At 41.0% G+C, this 21,946-nt stretch overlaps 1 protein-coding gene across 1 annotated transcript in view; it reads left to right on the plus strand.

Moving 5' to 3' along the window:
• Positions 1–21,946, plus strand: part of RAB22A (RAB22A, member RAS oncogene family) — a 52,662-nt gene that overhangs the window by 8,403 nt on the left and 22,313 nt on the right. The window lies entirely within an intron of this gene.

The raw sequence follows: 21,946 nt of genomic DNA on the forward strand, positions 1-21,946 counted from the left end.
GTCCGGGAAGAACCCACATGCCGTGGAGCGGCTGGGCCCGTGGGCCATGGCCGCTGAGCCTGCACGTCCGGAGCCTGTGCTCCGCGACGGGAGAGGCCACAACAGTGAGAGGCCTGCGTACCGCAAAAAAATAAAATAAAATAAATAAAGTGAGTTTCTTGCAACCAGCATTATGGGTCCTGCCTTTTATTTGGAGTGTTTACACTTGTACTGTCTAATACAGTAGCTGCATGTGGCTATCTGAACTTAAGTTAAAATTTAAAATTCAGTTCCTCAGTCACACTAGCTACCTTTCAAGTTCTCATTGTAGAAGGCTCTGTTGTATAGTACTGGTTTAGACCCTTTTTATTTTTTGTAACTATCAATATGGTTTGGTTTAAATCTACCATCTTGCTGTATTTTTCTACTGCCCATATTAATGGTTCCATTTTATCTCCACTAGTGGCTTGTTAGCTGTACCTCTTCTATTATTTTAGTGGTTGTGCTAGGATTTGCAATATACTTCTTTAATTTGTCAGCCTACCTTCAAATAATATACGGTTTCACGTATAGTATGAGAACCTCCTTACAAGAGTATACTTTCATTTCCCCTCACTCATCCTTTGTGTTATTATTGTCATATATTTTATTTCTGCATCTTATAAAGTCCACAATACACTTATTTTTTGCCTTAGTCAGTGATCTTTTAAAGAGACTGTTAGTCTTTTTTCTGGGTCCTTGTGTTAAGTCCAGTATCTTTGTAATAAGTCTTAATGTCCAGTAGTATGAGTAGTTCTATTTTATTCTTCGGTAATTTCTTGGCTGTTCTTGGCCTGTTACATTTCCATGTAAACATTAGTGTTACCTGTTTTCACACACACCAACACACTAATCCCCACTGTGTTTTTGATTGACATTCCATTGAATTTATAGATTGGTTTGGAGAGAAATGACATCTGTATGATACTGCATCTTCAATATATGCACATAGATTATTCTTCCATTTGTTAGGCTTCTTTATTTTTTCTGAGCATTTTTTTCTGCTTTTCTGTGTAGTGGACTTGCATATCTTTCGTTAGATTTAATCCAAGGGGTTTGATGTTTCAGTGCAGTTTTCTGCTGTCAGTGTGCTAAATGGTATTGCTTTGAAATAGCTTTATTTCTAAAACTTAAACTTTTTGTATCTTTTATTGAGTTGAGTACGGATCTGCAGTACTGTGTTGAATAGAAATGGTCATACTGGGTATTCTTATCTTATTTTAATCTTAGCAGGAAAGCTTTCTCTATCATACCATTAAATATGTTTGCTATAAGGTTTTTGTACATACACCTTATCACATTACAGAGTGTCCTTCTTTTTATCATATGCTGGAGTTTTGGTTTTTTTTTAACATGAATAAGTGTGGAATTTACCAAAATATTTTTCTACATTTATTGGCTTGATCCTGTAATTATTCTTTTATGATGTTAATGTGGTAAATAACGTTGAATTTTCATGGAGTAAATCCACTTAGATTCTAATATATTTTTCTTTTTACATATCACTGGCTTTAGTTTACTGTGTTTTTTTAGGACCTTTTTGTATGTTTTAGGACCTTTGAGTAAGATTGTCATGTAATATTACTTTCTATAATGTACACGTCAGATTTGGTATGAAGGTTTTGCTTCCCTTATAAAGCTAGTTGAGAAGCTCTTCTATGGAAGAGTTTGTGTAAAATTGCTCTTATTTCTTCTTTAAATGATTAGTAAAATGTATGTGGGCTTCAAATTGTCCTTGTATAATATAGTTTAATGAGTCAATTTCTTTCTTTTTTTAAAAATACTTTTTATTTTTTTTTTTATTTGGTTGTACCAGGTCTCAGTTGCAGCTTGCTGCCTCCTTAGTTGTGGCATGTGTGCTCCTTAGTTGTGACCAGTGAGCTCCTTAGTTGCAGCCAGTGGGCTCCTTAGTTGCAGCTTGCCAAATCCTTAGTTGCGGCACATGGACTCCTCAGTTGTGGCAGGAGGGCTCCTTAGTTGCAGCTCACCAGCTCCTTAGTTGTGGCATGCGAACTCTTAGTTGCAGCATGCGAACTCTTAGTTGCAGCATGCATGTAGGGTCTAGGTCCCTGACCAGGGATCGAACCCAAGCCCCCTGCATTGGGAACGTGGAGTCCTTAACCACTGTGCCACCAGGGAAGTCCCTCAATTTCTTTCACAGTTGTAAGATTATTCATTTTCAGATTTTCTATTTCTTCTTGTATTGATTTTGATAGATTGTGGTTTGTTTGGGGGTTTTTTTAAGGATTTTCACTATTTTCATATACTTTTCCCAATTTATTGGCATAAAGGTGTTAAGATTTTATACTTTTTACATTTTACATATATTTCTTTTACATTTCTGATATTAGTTTTACCTTTGGTCAACTCTGCAGTATTTCTCTTTTTTCATTAATTCCTGCTCCTATCTTTATAGTTTCTGTTCTGTTCAATGTGCAGTTCTTTTTCTAACTCCTTGAAAGAGATGATTATATAACTGATTTTCAGTCCTTATTTTCACTTGTATTCCTTATGTTTTAATACCTTAGCCATGGCTTTTGCTGGATCCAAGTTTGTGTATATCATCATTTTATTGTCATCCATTTCAAAATATTTTCTGATTTTTATTATGATTTCACCTTTGATCCAAGTGTCATTTAGATATGTGTTTGTTGATTTCCAAATATAGGGAAATTTTCTAGTTAACTTTTTTTTAGTGATTACTGGCATAATTGTATTGAGGTCAGAGAACATATTTAAATCCTTTAATTTCTGATGCAATTTGCAATTTACCCAGTATATGTTGATTTTGGTAAATGTTTCATATGTGTTTGAAAAGATTGTATACTTTGCAACTGTTATTTGCCATGTTCTTTGAGTGGAATTAGGTCAGGTTTATTAATCGTGTTCATTTCTTCTGGTTTTTTGGTCTACCCAAATCCATCAGTTACTAAGAGACTTAGTGGGTTAAAAATCTCCCACTGTGCTTGTGTATTTGTCTGATTATCCTTTTTGTTCTGTCAGTTTCACTTTATCTGTTTTGCAGCTACAGTAAGTACTTACAAATCTGGAATTTTGTATCTTACTGATAATACAAACCTTCTAACATTCTGAAATGTACTCTTTAGCTCTGGGAATGCATTTTGCCTTGAGGTCAAATTGTGTCTTAATATAACAAGACTATTTCCTTTGGTCAGTATTTGCATGGTGCAACTTTGTCTCATCCTTTTGTTTCTAACCTTTCTGTATCTTTCTGTTTAAAGTGGGTTTCTTGTAAGCAGCTTATGATTTGAATTTGATAAAATACATTCCATATAACCACCACTTAATCAAGATCCAGAAATTCTCATCACCTCAGAAGGTTGTTTCTGTGAGTCCCACTCCTCACAAGTGACCACTGTGCTGACCTCAATCACTGTGGATTAATTTGCCTGTTCTTGCATTTAATGTAAATGAAATAATACAGAAGACACTCTTTGGTGTCCTGTTTCTTCCCCATAAAACGATGTTTTGGAGATTCAACCATGTTGTTGCATGTATCATAGTCCCTTTTTTTAATTGGTGACTAATATTCTCTTATATGAATAGATCACAGTTTGTTTACCCATTAGTTTTGGGCTACTATGAATATAGGTTCTGTGAAGATTCTTTTAAAACTCTTTTTGTACACATAGGTTTTCATTTCCTTTGGGTAAATAACTAGGAATAGAACTTGTAGTTCATAGGATAGGTGCATGTATAACTTAGTACGAAGTTGCCAAAGAGTTGTCCAAAGTGGTTGTATCATTTTACCCTCCCACCCGCAAGGTATAGAAGTCCAGTTGCCCTACATCCTCACCAGCATTTGTCTTTTTAACTTCAGTTATTCTAGTGGATATAAAATGGTATCTCATTGTGCTTTTAGTCTGCATTTCCCAGATGACTAATAATGTTAAGCATTTTTCTTGTGTGTATTTGTCATTCATATATCTCTTATGAAGTCAGTACTCAGGTCTTTTGCCCATTTTTACTGGGAGTTTTTGCCTTATTTCTTACAGACTTGTAGAAATTCTTTACATATTACAAATAGAACTCTCTTGTCAGGTATATTTATTGTGAATATTTTCTTCCATTCTGTGGCTTGCCTTTTCATTTTCTTAATGAGGAGTTTTAATTTCAATGAAGGCCATGTTATCAGTTTTGTCTTCTTGGGTTCATGCTTTTTTGGTCCTCTCTAAACAAGCGCTGCTTGCCCCAAGTTCTCAGAGATGTTCTCCTATGTTTTCATCATAGTTTTAGCCTTACTTTTAGTTCTTTGATCCATCTCAAATTAATTTTTCTGTATTCTGTGAGGTAGAGGTAAGAGTCATTATTTTCCCATGTGATTATCCAGTTGTCCCAGCATCATTTGTTGAAAGACTTTCTTTTCCCCATTGAGTAGCATTGGCATCTTAATAAATTATAATACTGAGTCTTCTGATCATGAACATGGTGCCTTTCTCCATTTACTTAGGTCTTCTTTAATTTGTCTCTGCGTTGTTTTGTAGTTTTTAGTTCAGGAGTCTTAAGAGTATTTTTGTTAAAAATTTTTCCTAAATATTAATGTTTTTTAAACTATTGTAAATGGAATTGTAATTTTTTATTTTATTTACAATTGTTTGTAACTGTATATAGAAATACCATTGATTTTCTTATATTGACCTTATATACTTTAATCCTGTTAAATTCATTTATTCTGATAGCTATCTTGTAGAGTCCTTAGGGTTTTTTTACATGCATGATTATGTTGTCTGAGAATAAAGTCAGTTTCTTCCTTTCCTTTTAATTTTTTCCATATCTTGCTGCATTGGCTAGGACCTCCGGTACCATACTGAATAAAAGTGGTGACCAACATCCTTGCCTTTTCCCAATCTTAGTGGAAAAACATTCAACATTATACTATTAAGTATGATGTTAGTTGTAGGGTGCCCATTATTAAGATAAGGAAGCTTCCTTCTTTTTCTAGTTTGCTGAAAGTTCTTTTAAATCAAGAATGGGTCTTGAATTTTGTCTTAATACTTTTCTGCATCTATTTAGATGACAGTATGGTTTGTTACCTCCTTTTTTCTGTTAATGTGGTGGATAACTGTGTTCATTATCAATTGCTAAGTAACAAATTATCCCAACACTTAGCGGCTTGAAACAACAAACATTCATTATCCACATTTTCTGTGGATCAGAAATCAGAGTGGCTTAGCTGATACCGTTCTGACTCAGTCTTCTGTGGTGCTGCAGTCAAGATGTCCCAGTCAAGTCAGGGCTGCAGTCATTTGAAAGCTTGGCTGGGGTTGAAGGATCTGCTTCCAAGATGGCACACTCACATGGCTGTTGACTGGAGGCCTCAGTTCCTCAGATCTTCACCATGTGGGCCTCTCCATGGGGCTGCATGAGTGTCCTCACAAAAGGACAGCTAACTTTCCCCAGGGCAAGTGACCCAAGGGAGAGCAAGGAAGAATCTGTAGTATTTTTATGACGCCTTAGAAGGGAGTTACTAAGCCCATCCCAGACTCGCAGGGTATGGAATTAAGCTCCACTCTTGAAGGAAGGAGTATCAAAAGGCAAAAAATGAACATATTTTGTAACTACCACAATTACATTAATTGAATTTCAAAAGTTTAATCACCCTTACTGTATCTAATCATGTTGTGAGTAAACATCAGATAAACTCGGATTGAGGAACGCTTTACAAAATGACAGGTATATAATCTTCAAAAGTCTCAAAGTTTAAAAAGTCAAGGAAAGACCGAGAAGCTAACCCAGACTGAAGGAGACTGAAGAGTCGTGGCAGCTGAGTACAGCATGTGTTTTGAAGTGGATGTTGTACCAAAAAGGGTGTTATTAGGACAACTGGCAGAACTCAAATGGGCTCTGAAGAATAGATGGTAGTAATGTGTCGGTGTTAATTTCACAGTTTTGATTATCTTATTCTGCTTGCGCAGGAAGATAGTCTTGTTTGTAGGAAATGTCCACCAATGTTCAGAGGTAATGAGGCAACTTACTCTGAAATGGCTCAGGATAAATAACTTCTGTACCGGTAACTTTTCTCTAAATTAGAGACTGTTTCAGGTTTGTTTGTGTGTTTTTAATGATGGCTATTTTACTGTAAATAGACGTTAAAAGACAACCAACTTTTATCCCCCGAATGTCATTAAAAGACAGCTGGCTGCTTGGTATAAAACGGTATAACATTGAGCTGTTGACGCACTCTTCACCTTACAGGCTGGCTCTGTGAGCCTGGGTCACCCCACCCCTCCACTGCATGTACCTTCCTGCTTGGCCCACCTAATTTAAGCGATTCTGAGATTTGAGTAATTATTCAGGGTAGAAAAAAAGAGGAAATGCAAAACTCATTTCTTTTTATTTTACACCCATATTACCATTTCCATTGCTCTTCATTCCTTCCTGTAGAATTGAGTTTTCATCTGTTGTTATTTCCCTTCAGTCTAAAGAACTGTTTTAGCATCTCATGGATCTCAGGGCTACTAGTGACAGAGTCCCTCAGTTTTTGTTTATCTGAAAAGGTCTGTATTACATCCTCACTTTTAAAGGATATTTTTGCTAGATAAGGATTTCTGGGTTTTTTTTTCCCCTTTTTGTATTTTGTTTGTACAGCATAATGATTTGATATGGGACCATATTGTGAAGTGATTACACAATAAGTGTGGTTAACATCCAGTCACCACACATAGTTAGAAAATTTTTTTTCTCGCTATGAGAACATTTAGGATTTACTCAACAACTTTCAAATATACAGTACAATATTATTAACTATAGTCACCAAGCTGTACGTTCCATGGGTGAGATGAGTGAAGATGTCAGAGGTACACACTTGGAGGTGTAATGTACAGATAGTTTTCTTTCAGCATTTTGAATATAGTATTCTACTGTATTCTGGCCTTCGTGGTTTCTGCTGAGCGGCCTGGCGTCATCTGTAGCACTGTTCCCCTGTATGTAGCATATGTTTTCATCATCTGGCTGCTTTAAGATCTCTTTATCTTTTTTTTTAATTAATATTTATTGGAGTATAATTGCTTTACAATGTTGTATTCGTTTCTGCTATACAGCAAAGTGAATCAATTATTCATATACATATACCCACTCTTTTTTAGATTCTTTTCCCATATAGGTCATTACAGAGTATTAAGTAGAGATCTCTATGCTATACAGCACGTTCTTATTAGTTATCTAGGGTCTCTTTATCTTTTGTCTTCAGCAGTTTACTGTTGTGTGCTAGGTGCTTGATATACTCTGGGGTAACTGAGTTGCTTGGATTAGAAATATGATTGTTTGGGACATTTTCAACCAGTATTTTTTAAAATATTTTGTCTACCCCATTCTCTTGCTCCACCTACAGGATTCCAGTCACTCATGTATTAAACTGTTGGATATTATCTCGCAGGTGACTGCAGCCTGGGTTTTGTTTTGCTTTGTTTTCCATCTTTTTCTCTTTAAGGATCACGTTATTTCTGTTGATCTGTCTTTAAGTTTGATTGATCCTTTCTTCTGTCTTTTAAGCACATCTAGTATATTTTTTTCACTTCAAATACTGTCTAATTCTAGAGTCTTTGTTTTTTATATTTGTAAGCTTATCTGTTCACTCAATATGACTCTTTGTCTTTAAGTCCTGATTATATTTCTAATAGCTTTTAAAGCACATGTCTGCTAGTGCCAACATCTGGATCAGCTCAGGATCTGTTGCTGTTTACTCTTTTTTCTCTTGACCTTGGATCACATGTCTTTGCATATGTAGTAGCTTTTCTTTAATTACTATTGTATACTGAATGCTGCAGAGGTATGTTGTAGGGATTTTCTATTCTCTTATCTTCTGTGCAGTGCTGAGTTTTGTTTTGGCAGAAAGTTGACCTGTGGGCTAATCACCTTGAACTTGGAGAAACATGCTTTTACACTCTGTTATTAGGATGGTTCTATTGGATTGTTGCCTTCAGCCTCATGGCAAATCCTTATTCCTGGGACACAGTCTTTACTTCTGAAGGGTGGCCTACCTGGCTTTTCACTCAGGGTGCTCACTGGGCCCCTGTAAGTCGGCAGGATTCAGACTTCCAACTCTTCGTCGCGCGGTTGGCAGCAGCTGAAATCCTGCTCAGCCTTCCATCACGCTGTCCTTGGAGTCTCCCCCGCACATGTGCGGTTCAAAGTCACCGTGGGTCTGAGGGGACTTGATGCATAGATTTGAGGCTCCCTCTGCAGCATCTTCCTTCCCAGGGCATCCCATCTGCATTTCCAGCCACACTGGGAGCCCCAAGCCCCATCCTCCAGCCAGCGGCACTGGTTTTCTGCTTGACAGGCTGGTGAGGATTCTCCCAGTGCGGGCTACCACCACCGTGCCTGGGCTCAGAGCTCCTGGCTTTGACTTTTAATTTGAGTATTTAATTATTTTATTTTTAATATAATTACTGATGTATTTATGTTTAAACACTACAATTTTACACTTTGCTTTTTATTTACCCTGTCCTGTGCTCTTGTGGGTTGAATTTTGTTTTGTTTTGCTTTTAATGCCATATTTCCCCCTTTGTTACCTTGGAAATACATTCTTTAATTGTTCTTTAATTGTTACTCTAGCAATTACCTTACGCATCCTTGACTCTTTTGAGTCTAATATAAATTACCTTCACCACATTCCCACAATGCAAGGATCTCAAATCCAATTTCCCTGTTTCCTGCCTTTTATGCTTTTACAGTGCATTTTAATTCTAGACCTTATAGGACCTTATTATTGTTATACAGTCAACATTCCTGTCAGTTTTCTCCACATGTTTACTCTTCCTGTTGCTTTACATCCCTGCCTGCGTTTCTGACCTTCCATCTGGGATTATTTATTTCATTCTGAAGAACACTGTTTCATATCTCCTTTACAGTACTCTTCTGGTGCTGGGGGTTTTTTGGGTCTGAAAATGTCTTTAATTTCATCTTTTTAAAATAGAGCTTTTATTTACATACAATAAAATGTGCGGTTCAGTGCATTTTTGCCTTGTACTTGTTTAAGTGCCATCAAGCTATGGAACATTTCCGTTACCCCAGAAAGCTCCCTTCCTGGTGTACCCACCCCTGCCTCATCAGCCTGACCGTCGTCAACCTAACCTATAACAATAGAGTAAATGTGTGTTTTAAGCTCCATATAAACGCAGGCTTATTATATCTACTCATGTGTGCTGCCTTCCTTTGCTCAAAATACTGTTTTTGAGATTCATCCATGTTTTTGCACAAATCAGTAGTGTGTTCCTTTTTATTGCTGAGTAGTGTTGTATTGTATGAATATACTACAATTTGTTTATGTAGTCTCCTATTGATGGACAGTTAAATGGAGTCCAGTTTTAAGCTATTATGAATAAAGCTGCTGTGAATATTTGTGTACAGTTTTTGTGTGTAGATATGTACACGTGTCACTCTTGAGTATATACCTGAAGATGGAATTTCTGGTTCAAAGGCATGTTTCTTATCTGCTATGTGTAACAGAGTACCCTAAAGCTTGCAGCTGAAAACAACAATAAACACCTATTGTCTCACAGTTTTTGTAGGTCAGGAATTCAGGAGCAACTTAGCTGGGCGATTCTGGCTCTTGCCATACTGACCTCTCCATAGGGTTGCTTGAGTGTCCTCACAACATGGGAGCCCAGGATGGAAGCCACAGTGTCTTTGTGACCTCACCTTCATTTCAGTAATAACCTCTTGGTTACACGGGTCAGCTCCATTCACTGTGGGAGGGGACTACACGAGGACATAAATACCAGGAGTGAGGATCCTTAGGGCCGTCTTAGATGCTGGCTGCCACAATAGGTTTTAAGGCATGTTTATAAGAACTTGCTGTTTTCCAAAGTGGTTGCATGCACTTTTCCATTCCTACCAGCAATACATGACAGGTCCATTTGTTCCACATCTTCAACAGTTGTTTTTAATTTAAGCTATTTTGGCACGTCACAATCATTTTTTAAAGTCTATTTTCATTGGATATAGAATTCTTGGTTTTCAGTTATTGTCTTAGGTCTTTGAAAATATGTATCCCATTTTCTTACAACTTCATCTGTTTTTATTGAAGTCAGGTGTCAGTCTTGTTGCTCTCCGAATATTAATGCGTCATTTTTTCTTCTGAGTGCCTTTGAGATGTCCTTTTCATCGTAAGGTTTCACCAGTTTTACTTTGATGTGCTTAGGTGAGACTTTTGTTGTATTTATCCTGCTTGGGTTCATAGTATTTCTTGAACCTGTGGTTTGATGTCTTTCAAGTTGGAAAATTCTCAACCATTATCTCTTCAATATGGCTTTTGCTCCATTTTCTCTCTTCACATTCTCAGACTACTATTACATATAGTTTAGAATTTGTGTGTGTGGCTTTTACACTCTTTTCTACACTTTCCATTATTTTTTTCCTCCACGCCTTAAACTAGGTATTTTCTCCTAGCCCTTAATCCAGTTTTTAATCTTTTAAAATTTTTCAACTAATTCTAATCTAATTTTAAACCTATCTTTATTCTTTATTTCAGGTATTATTTTTCTACAGTTCTGGAATATCTGGTTGGTTTGTTTCTTTTAGTGCTCTTTTCCTTGCTGAAATAACCACTCTAATCGCTATTACCACATAACGTTTTGTTATTTTCATAGTAAATATTAAAATCTATTATCATTTATCTATTTATTTACTTACTGTCTGACCCCACCACTCCATAGTTCTATGAGAAAAGGAACCTTATCCAGAGTGACTACAGATGTATCCCTAGTGCCTAGCCCTTAGTTATGTGCTCAGTAAAAAAAAAAAGATTGTTCTTTAATTATAAGACTTTTACAATTGTATACAGTCATCATCTCTATTTACCAATCTCTGATTCATTTTAGATCCTCCTCTTATCGACATCTGCCCTATTAGTGCACTGAATCCACTGTTGCAGAGTTTAACATCAGCTCGTGAATGGCCAAGTATAATCCATTTTATTGTATTTCTCCTCTCTAGAAGTACCTAGCATTCTTTATTTTTTTCTGCAAAGCCTCTTGTTACCTGGGATACAGTTCTTTTTTTTTTTTTTTTTTAAGAAAGTGCAAAGGTTCTGAGGCCAGGGTTCAGTTTATTTATTTGTTTATTTATTTATTTTGGCTGCATTGGGTCTTCGTTGCTATGCACGGGCTTTCTCTAGTTGTGGCAAGTGGGGGCTACTCTTCATTGCAGTGTGCTGGTTTCTCATTGCAGTGGCTTCTCTTGTTGTGGAGCACAGGCTCTAGGCGCGCGGGCTTCAGTAGTTGAGGCACATGGGCTCAGTAGTTGTGGCTCGCGGGCTGTAGGGCTCAGGCTCGGTAGTTGTGGCGCATGGGCTTAGTTGCTCCATGGTACGTGGGATCTTCCTGGACCAGGGCTCGAACCTATGTCCCCTGCATTGGCAGGCGGATTCTTAACCACCACGCCACCAGGGAAGTCCCTGGGATACAGTTCTGATTCTCCTCCTTCCTACCTCTTGGGATAGTCCTCCTTTTTCTGTTTCTTGGCCTTGGTGTCCACCCCTAAAATGTGGAAGCAGGGAAGATTTCTGCCATGGCCCTGGGTCTTGGCCCAGGTGATTTCATTCACCGTCACAGCCTTGAGAGCCACCTTTCTCCAGCGACTGCAGATGACTGCTGTGTCACTGCAGACACGCCTGGGACATCACATATCTGCCCCTGAACTCCTCTCTCCACCTTTCGTCCCAAAGACCTCATCCTCCTTGTCAGTGCGTCCACCACTGAGTGTGAATTGATACAACCACTCCAAGCTCCAAGCTGTAGTGATAATGTTGCTCATACTTCATACTTCAAATACGGTAACTTAATCCTTAAAACAACCCTGTGTGCTTACCATCCAGATATAAAAAGTCACAAAATTCTCATCCAAAAATAAACAATACCAGCAAGATAAATTTTTAAAAGCCCATTAGACATCTCAGCTCACAAAGTAACCTAAATGAACTAAACTTCAGAAAGTGACAAGCCACTCACAAGAGAGAAGTGATCCATGGCTGCCCTCCTTCCCTGCAGAGACAGGGACAGGGAGAAGCTGCCGTAGACGGGGCCCTCAGGCTGTCAACTGCGGAGACTTGAGGCAGCTGGTGAGCCCAGAGAAACATCTCTGAGGGAGTCCCCGCCTTCACTGGACGTAGGGTGACAGCAGCCAGGGCACAGGGATCCAGGCAGGGAGCTGGAAGGCCAAGAGAACTCCTCAAAATCCTGATCATGTTTGCCGATCCTTCCTCTGCTGTGGCCGGTCAGCCATTCAGCTGATCTAATAAAAGTTGTATTTAAAGTCAGGTCAGTAGACTGAACCACAAGGGGAAGAAAAGAGTTAACAACAACAACAAAAAGACGTCTGGAATCTGTAGGACAATATCAAGGCAGTTTCACTGTAACTTTTTACTCATGACACCTCTTCCACCAAATGTGTGGTTTTTTCCACACCAACAATCAACTCTCCAACTCTCCAGACAACCACTGGACATCCTTCAGTCCAGTTCGTTTCTGACACTACCTCCCCAGAGTTGTGTCAGACTCCACAGGTTCACACCTCAGTCCCACGAGACTGCTGGCTCTCCTGGTGCCAGTCCAGTGTCACGTGCCCAGGGCACCCACACTTCTGTCTGACGTGGCTACAAAGTTGAGACTCCCACACACACACACACATACCCCTCCACCCCTTTGAGGTTTGATAATTTGCTAGAATAGCTCACAGAACTCGGGAACATACTTTACTTACATTTACTGGTTTATTATAAAGTATACAAATGAAGAGTGAGACAGAGAGGTCTGTAGTGCTGGAAGCGTCCCAAGCACAGGAGCTTCTGTCCTGTGGAGTTGGGGGGATGCCACCAATCCAGAAACTCTTCAAACCCCATTGTTAAGGACTTTTTATGTTTATGGAGGCTCGATTGCTAGGCATGACTGACGAAATCATTGGCCATTGAGATTAACTCAGTCTCCAGCTCCTCCTCCCTCCCCAGAGGATGGAGGGTAGGGCCGAAAGTTCCAACCCCCTTATCAAGATCTGGTCTTTTCTGGCAACCCGCCCTCCCACCCCACAATCTGGAGCTATCTAGAGACCTGCCAGGATTCACCTCATCTGAACAAAAGACACTCACTCAGGATATTCCAAGAGATTTAAGAGCCCTGTGTCAGAGCCTGGGAACAAAGACCAAATATATATTTCTTATTATGCCACACTCACATACACATCACTGGCATCCCAGAAAGAAAGGAGAAAAAGAATGGCACAAAAATATAATTCAAGACATAAAGGACAAGAACTTTCCAAAACTGATGAACGTGATCAATACACAAATCCAAGAATATCTCCAAACGCCAATCAGAATAAATACAAAAGAGTTGATCTTAAAAGCAATCAGAAGGGCATTAAAAAACACATTGTATACTGAAGAACAGTGATAAGAATTGTCACCGACTTCTAAACAAACACTGGAGGTCAGAAGATAATGACATGGCATCTTCAACACAGTAAGTAAAGGTGGGGCAGGGACCTGCCAAGCATGAATTCTATATCTAGCAAAAATTTTCTTCAAAAGTGAAGGTAAATTAAAGATATTTGCAGGCAAAAGCTGAGAGAATTTGCCTACAGCAGACCCATATCATGAAAGATACTAAATGAAATTCTAAGAAGACTGTTGGCTTTTAAAACAAAAATAACAATTGTATTACTGTGTTTATAACATTTGAAGAAGCTAAATATAAGGCAACGAGCACAATGGGTGGGAGAGGAATACATGAAATTAGATTGTTGTATATCTTCCATTGTTCATGAAGTAGCACCATATTATGTGGAAATAGACTGAAATTTAAAGATTCATATTGTAAACTCTAGAGAAACATTGGAAAAAATAGGCACACACAAAGGGGTATCGCTGAAAAGTCAATACAAGAGAAAAAATAGAATACAGAAAAAAGTGTGATTTATCCAAAAGAAGACAGAAAAGGAGGAGCAGAGAAACAACAAACAAATGCCAAAATGAGAAACTTAAAACCAGTCATGGAAATAATTACATTGAATGTCAATTTTCTTATTTCTAGCGTTCACGTATTTTATAGACTCCACAGGACATTGTGCATTTCTACATACACTATATTGAGGTCTATAAATATGGTCTCTGTGACAGTTTTACTGTTTTTACAGTCTTGGTGCTTTTTTTTCCTTATATTATTGACTCAATCCTCCAATACAGTGTCGAATACAAGTGGTGAGAGTGGACATCCTTGCCTTGTCATAAGGCATGGCTGACATTAAAGCATAACAGCCAAAATGCTGGTGAGAATGTGGAGCAGCTAGAACGGGATCCATTTCTGAGGGGAGTAGGAAACAGTGTGACTGCTTCGGAGGACTGTGCTCTATTTTCGTATTAAGTTAAACGTATATCTAACTTATGACTCAGCACTTCTACCCTTAGGTATTCACCCAAGAGAAATTAAAATATATGTTTAGAGAAAGACTTGTAAAAAAAATGCCTTATTCATAATAGCCAAAAGCTTGAAACAACCCAAATATCCCTTGACATAATCATGGGCAAAGTCTGATATATTCATACAGTGGAATACCATACAGTAATAACAGAAGAATTAGCTGTCAAATAATATAGATTCCTTTCAAAAACGTCATTAAATGAAAGATGCCAGACACAAGAGTATATACTTTCTATGAAATCCAAGGACAGTCAAAACTCATCTATGAAGTAGGAGTCAAAAGGTTTTGCCTGGGGTAGGTACAAGACTTAACTAGAAATGGGCAAACTTTCCTTAACTAAGGAAACTTTGGGGGTTATAGAAATGTTCTTTATCTTTTTTGGGGCAGTAGTTACACGAGAATATGAAATGTCAAACCATATGCTTCATTTTATTGTTCGTTAGTTATACTTCGGTAAAATGTGCATATATATTTATATATATATAACGCTTTAAAGCCCTGTGTTATAGGTACTGAAGGTATTCCTAGTTTTCAAATGAGAGAACTGAGGCAAAGAAAGGTTAATTGACTTGCCCAGTTGGTGGCAAAACTAATAAACAGAGCTGGGTAGTCTGGCCGAAAAGCCTGCACTCCTAGTGAGAATGCTGTTGTCTCAGATCCTTGCCCAGAAATTCTACTTCTAGGGCTTTATCCTTCAGATAAACTCACAGAAGTTCCAAACAACAAGGTTAGTAACTATGCAAGGTTAGTCCTTGCAGCGTTGTGGATTAGCAGGGGGCTGATTCTATTGTTTATAGTGTAATCACTTGATATAATATGATGAAGGGGAAAAGGCCAGCTTGAGAAAACTTTATGTACTTATATTGGATGACCTCCTAGGTGTAGTGTAGAGTGAAAAAAATCAAAGAGACGTACTATATTCTACCATCTGGGTTAATTAATAAAAGAGGATGCAGGGGAAACTGTATGCATATATGCTTGTATAAACCGCAGGTATATCTGAAAGGAAACCTAAGAAACGGATGAGATAGTTTCCAGGGAGAGGAATTGAATGGCTGGGAGAGAGGGGTGCGAGGGAGACATTTCAGGCCAGTATACCTGTTCTGTACATTCTGGGTCATGAAGCGTACGAGTGCATTACCTATTCCAAAAATTAATGATATAATAACAATTTGGAAATGACTGAAATAGCTCATCACACACATAGTTGCCATCTTTCTCCAGGATTGTTTCAGGGCCTCCTAGCTCGATTCCTTCCCTGTTTCCCTTTTGTGTCCCGTTCCCTCCATCTGGTCCAAGCTCTCACGGTGCTTAGTATTCCCCAGGTTTTGCCTAGAAATCCATTTCCACTTCTGCCCTGTAAGGTCCTTAAAAATAGCCATCCATCTCACTCATCCATGGGTTATTAAGGGCTTGGTATCTGGCAGAAGGGCCCCAAAGGCCTGTTGCTTCCAGAATTCAGCTTTCAAACAGGTCTGATAACACTATGCCTTCCTCCCCCCTCAGGGGCTCCTCCCACTTTCAGCCGTCTTTCCCCAAACACCATCCTCCAAATGACTTCACATGGTGCACAGGTGGTCGTTTTAAATTTATATTGTTAAGTATTTTATGGTCTGTTAGAAAAAATAAACTAGTCCATGAATCCTGCTGGATTTTAATTTTACCAATATTATTGCTCAGAGAAGTTTAAGTTAAAAAAAATAGAATGATTTTTTACAATATTCAGTAGTAAGTAAAACAGATGGAACATGGATATGGCAGAAATGGTGACAGTGAGGCCCTGGCCTTCGGGAGATGCTGACATACAGGAAACAGGGCCTCACGCAGAGCAGACACTCATTGGTTTGAAGATGCAGCGTCTCATTGACCTTCACCACCTGTCTGTCCGCGCCCTGCCTGCAGCCTTTTCTGTGGTTACCTGAATGTGCTGGCCACCCCACCCCACCCAGGCTCACTCTGCAGAACCACTTGGATTCGTCTTGCACATTCACCATTCTGTGCTTTTGTTCCTGCTGTTTCTCTTTATAGAATGTGATCCCCCCACCTTAGGTCCTGTTGCTGGGCCTCTGCTGGGCAAACTCTCTCCTGAAGGAGGGTTCAGCGGGGTTCAGCTCCAACTTCAGCTCTTCTCGTGAAGTCCTCCCTAGTGTATTAGTTTCCTATTGCTGCTGTAACAAAATATAGCAAATGTCACTTGCAAGAGCGCAAGTTTATTGTCTTATAGTTCTGGAAGTCAGAAGTCTGAAATCAGTTGCACTGGCTTAAAGTCAGGGTATTGGCAGAGCTGGTTCCCTCCCCCAGAGGCTCTGAGGAGGGAATTGTCTTCCTTGCCTTTTGCAGCTTCTCGGGGCTGCCTTTCTTCCAGCCTCCCATACCTGGCACCGCTGCTCTCCCGGGTGCTTTCTTTTTTTTTCAGTGTAGACAGTCTTTATTGGCAGGTGTTAAGAACGCAAAATAGTAACAAATCCAGAAGGATGGGAAAGGAAGCAGGGCATGGCTCTCCTCCCCTACGTGAGGACCCTGGGAAACCAGGCCAGTGGGGTGGGACCTTGGCCACTTCGAGCCCAGCACCCTCTGGAAAACAAGCTCCCGTGCAGGAGAGCGCCTCACAACACAGGGGAAGGGAGCAGTTTCCCGGAAGATGCCTTTCACCCATCTTCAGGGCACATTATCCTGGTCTCCACTTGCATCTTACATCACCTTCTCTGGCTCCAGCTTCTCCTCGTCTCCTTCTAAGGACCCTTGTGATTACATTGGGCCCATCTGATAATCCAGCATCCTCACCCCATTGCAAGATTCTTAACCTAATCGCGTCTGTAAGGCCCCTTTTGCCATGGAAAGTAACTTATTCACAGGTTCTAGGGTTGGGGTGTGGACATCCTCTTGAGGGGTGTTATCCATCCTCCCACACCTGGAGTCACCCTTCTCCTGGGAACTCAGATGTGGCTTTACCTCTGTGCTCCCGCAACTCTCTGTCCATCCTTCAGTATCTCGTTGAGTATCTGCCTTATAATTATCTGTCATCTGACCAGTCCTCTCCCTGTGAGCCTCCTGGGGGCAGGGGTGGGGTTGCAGCCTTCCTGCCTGCCCAGACTTCCTGCCGGACAGAAGAAGGCATGTGTTTGAGGGAGTCGACCACCCAGTGCACGACGGCCCTGCGGTGCTGCGGTTCCCAGGCCAGGCTCAGGGCCCAGCCACCTGGTGAGGTTCCCAGCTGTGCCACTCACTTGCTCCGCCCCTCCATGCCTTGTCTGCAAAATGGTGCTGACGAATCGAACCCAACCCAGAGGCTACCAGCAAGGACTAAATGGGGTCACACGCGTGAAGGACGAGAAGAGCACCTGACCATCACGGCCACTCAGGGCAGCTAGCTGCATCCCTCTTGTTGTTGATTTTATTGTTTATGTTGTGAAAAGTTTTTCCGTTGTGTAAGTTATTCTTGACAAACTTAGGCTACACTCTTTGTTATTAAGTCTAATTGTCTTTAGGTTTAAAGTAATGTTTTCCTTGATTTTAAATATTTTTGCAAAAGTTTTTAGAATGACAAAAATGTAGAAAGTACTAGAGAACTTGCTTAGGGTGATCGTGAACCTGTGGCCTAGCCGTCTCGTGTGCACCCACCGCTCTGGTTCAGGTGGGCAGGGCTGCCTAGACAACAGCCCTGTGCAGAGTGGTACGAAATGGCACGTCAGACCTTAGATCTCTGAGAGATGGTAGAGTTTAAAGATGCATGTGACTGTGGAACCTACATGAGGAGCTGAGGTTCTGGACACTCAAAGCCTTCCTTACAAGGCACCACAGACCATTATGGGGATGGCAGCATCCATGTGTCATTCCAAGGAAAGGGCTTGGAGGTACTGGAGTGTGATGCAGAGCACACCTGTGTTCTGAGAGAGCCGAACAAGCCTACTGCAGTTAGAGGAAAGGCATTTTTAAAACACCTTGTAGCAGGTACTTTCATTGGGAACACGTGCTCCTACCAAAGATCATGACTACTTGGTGCCCATGAAAGTCATATTTTTAGAATGTCATGAAAAATGGAGAGGTATATGAAAGGCATTCTAGCTTTAGGAAATAATGCTAGTAGGGATCTTAGATTTAAAAGGTAATAAGATCTGCGTAGGCAGAGTGAGGAGAGATGGTTTAGCAGTGAAGAATAAGGTTATCAGACAAGTAAATGGCAGGCTGGAAAACAAGAACGTATCGTTTGGATGCAGGAAGCCATCGCCTGCTTTTCAAAAAGCAAGCTACTGAAGCTATCATACCGTCCGCATCGTTTAACTTGAACGTTAAAGGAGTGATCCTGGAGTTGGAGTCATGATGGGAGGGAGAAATTGTAGTGGTCCCGCTCGAAGAGTAGGGTCCAATTTATGAATTTATTTCAGGGGTTGAGGTTCAAATGCAGATTAAATGTAAAATGAAGAACCAGACAGTTCTCTCAGAGTGGATGGAAGTAACAAAGGACAAAGAAGAGTTGCAGACCAGTGTCTGTTCCGTGGAAGGCAGACACCATGTTCTGATTGAGAACTTGGAATTGGAGACTGTTGTGAGAGTGGAGTGGAAATAAGCCCCGTCTTCACCGCATCATGTGTGAGATGGGAATGAAGTGTCTAGATTGTGGAGCTGAGCTGAAGGCGGTCAGATTTAGAAAAGCGCTGTCCCCCACGGATGAAAGCCTAAAGCTGTGGGACAGGATTCACTCTGGTGAGCCGTGCGGGAGGCCTCCTGCCCAGGGCCGGCCAGCACGCAGGGACCACCCGGGAGAGACAGTGGGCATCACCCCCTGCCGTGTTTGGCCCGAGTCAGGGTGTTGTCACTGTGTAGGGGAGGAAATGTCCTTACAGGTGTGAGAGGCCAAGATCTCAGGTTCTCAAAGATCAACAGAGATACCTGTTGCAGTAAAGAGGCGTCACGGGGCTCGGGGAGGAGAGGACAGGGAGGCGTGGTGGTCACGCCACAGCCACCTGAGCTGAGACCCGGCGGTTGGGGAGGCACTCCTGCTTCAGCTGTGAGTGCCACAGCCTCTTCCTTAGCATGGCTCTGGAAGTCTGGGCAACGGAGGGACACGGGAGTTGGGCACTGCTCAAGACACCTGGCTGTCTCCCAGTGCCTGTTGGCTGGCCTGGAGGTGAGAGCTGGCGGCCAAGCAGCAGCAGGTCGTGAGGACTTCCCTGGGCGTGGTCAGCCCTGCTGGTGGCACCCACCCCCACCCCCAGAGGCCACCCCCCTGGCTCAAGAGCCCCCAAGGCTCCTCTGATCTCAGCTCTCTGTGCTCCAGAAGCACTTCTCACTTTATGATTTGGGGAGTGCTTGGCCGAGACTCCCTGGAGCTGTGGGCGTCATGGAAGGCGAAGTGGCTTATGGCACATGGTAAATGCTTTGTCAGAATTCCAGGATAGCAAGGAGGGAGATGAGGAAGATACGCCTATTACAGGGAAAGACGTACAACAAGGTCCCTACCTTCGTGGCGCTTACATTTCTCATGGGTGAGTTAGGCATTGAACAGGTAAATTTAAAAATAGATAAATAAATAAGCCAGGCAGATATCATACAGACCTTGTAGCAGATGCCCTGAAGACAAATGGGATGATGTGTGTGTTGCAGGGTGAAGTTGGGGTGCAAAGCTGCCTGGCTTGGGTGGACCACACAGATTTTTGTGATTGTTGGCAGCTGAGCTAAGACCTAAAACCTGAGGAGCATTTGGCCAGGGAGGAAAGCATTCAAGGAAAAGGAACAGTCATCATGAAGGTAGAAACAGAGCAATTGGGAGGATTTGAGTCTGGGAGGAGGAGACCAGTTTGATGATTGCAGTGGCCCAGGCAGGGTGTGCTGGGATCATGATGAGAGCAGTGATGATGGGTGAATCAAAGACAAGACATCTCTGACTCAGCAGAGGCAGAAAAGTGGAAATCATAGCTGGTGTGAATGGAAGTGTGCTTATTCTCAAGTTGGGATGGTTGATGGGGGAACATGTGGGGAAACTTTGGGCTTATAACCTCTGTCTTCTCTGAGAAGGCCGAAACAAGCTGTTGCCCAGGAAAGAGGGGTCTCGGGCAGTGGTTGGGAGCTGGAAAAAAGTCGTAGGAGTGTGGGATCGTTGCTATGTGGAATGAGAGGCCTGGGCGGGTTCAGCTGAAGTAGGACAGTCTTCACACCGGTCCTCACAGCTCTGTGACTTTCTTCCAGCAAGGCAGCCACCCCACCTCTCTGCAGAGGAATCAGGGAGAGAGGCTTTTCCAGGTAGTTGAGACAGAAGGACAGGCAAGATTCCTAAAGAACTGGCACAGTATGGCGAGTGATGCTGGCGATAAAAGGACAAGAGGCCAACAGATGTGTAGATCCAAGGAGACCTAAGGAGAGAGCTTTGGACACGACAGGACCTCAGTGCAGATGGGAAGGAGTTGTCTTGAGAGCGACCATGGGGGAGAGGTGGAAGGATGGCCGTGGGTCGCAGACAGGAAGTTAGGGTTAATCCTTTTAGATCCCTGCATTACATTGCAGCTGCCATTTTGTCTTTTCTCCTCCTGTCTGAGTAATGAATCTGTGCTTTCATTACAAGGGAAACGGTTGGCAGGTTGGTTGGATTTCAGTGAATTCAGATCTAATAATGAAACATTTCCTTTTCATTGTTGTATATATCTTTCTCAGCTTTTTCTCTACTTAAAGCATATTTCTCTCTTGTTCTTCTCTTGTTGGATGTGCTGGATGCAGTGGCTCTGTTAACAGGTGTCTGTTGTCACTCTTACAGCTAACACCACAGCCATAATTGATGGAGAGTTGAGTTGCATGCTCTTAGGACTAATTGCAGAGTCTAAACTAAAACATTTCCTGCAGCTGCCTTTAAATAACAATAATAACAATAGTAATAATATTTTGTATAGGGATAATACTTTACAATTTGCAAAGCGCTTTCACATACATCATATCATTTAATCTTCACAATAAATAAGGCTTTTTGAATGCTTAGATCTTTCCTAAAGTGAGAAATCATGGTGCATATCTTGATTTAATCATGCTGAGTTGCCAGAAGTTCTTGACATGATAAGCATTTATTGAGCACCTTCTGTGCCTAAAGCACTTTACTAAGGACAGCACGGGGTAAACGTCCGTTAAGGAGATACCAAGTAGCCGCGGCCCAATAAATGTGATCTTGCTTCCCGGCTCACTCCCCCTTCCTCATCACAGTCACTGCTTTGGTGGCTGCTTGCTAAACCATAAATTTATATAAATATTACTAGGAATTCATTGTATCAGAGTTTAAGTTTTTAAACCTAGGATTCTGATACTTATCTAAGCTCAGTAATACTTCAGAAAGTCATTCTATCGATTTCAGCTTGAACTTTCTTGAAAATTATGTATCTGTAACTTGAATCTCAAGGATATTTCAGATCCAGCACATTTGAAAATGTCTAGCCATCGAGTTGGTTGTCTGATTAGGATGATTAGGCTATGACTCCAAGAGTACAACTTGACCCTCGGCCCCAGAAGGCTT

This window comes from Globicephala melas, chromosome 15 (genome assembly GCF_963455315.2).
Source record: "Globicephala melas chromosome 15, mGloMel1.2, whole genome shotgun sequence".
In the NCBI taxonomy this organism is placed as follows: domain Eukaryota; kingdom Metazoa; phylum Chordata; class Mammalia; order Artiodactyla; family Delphinidae; genus Globicephala; species Globicephala melas.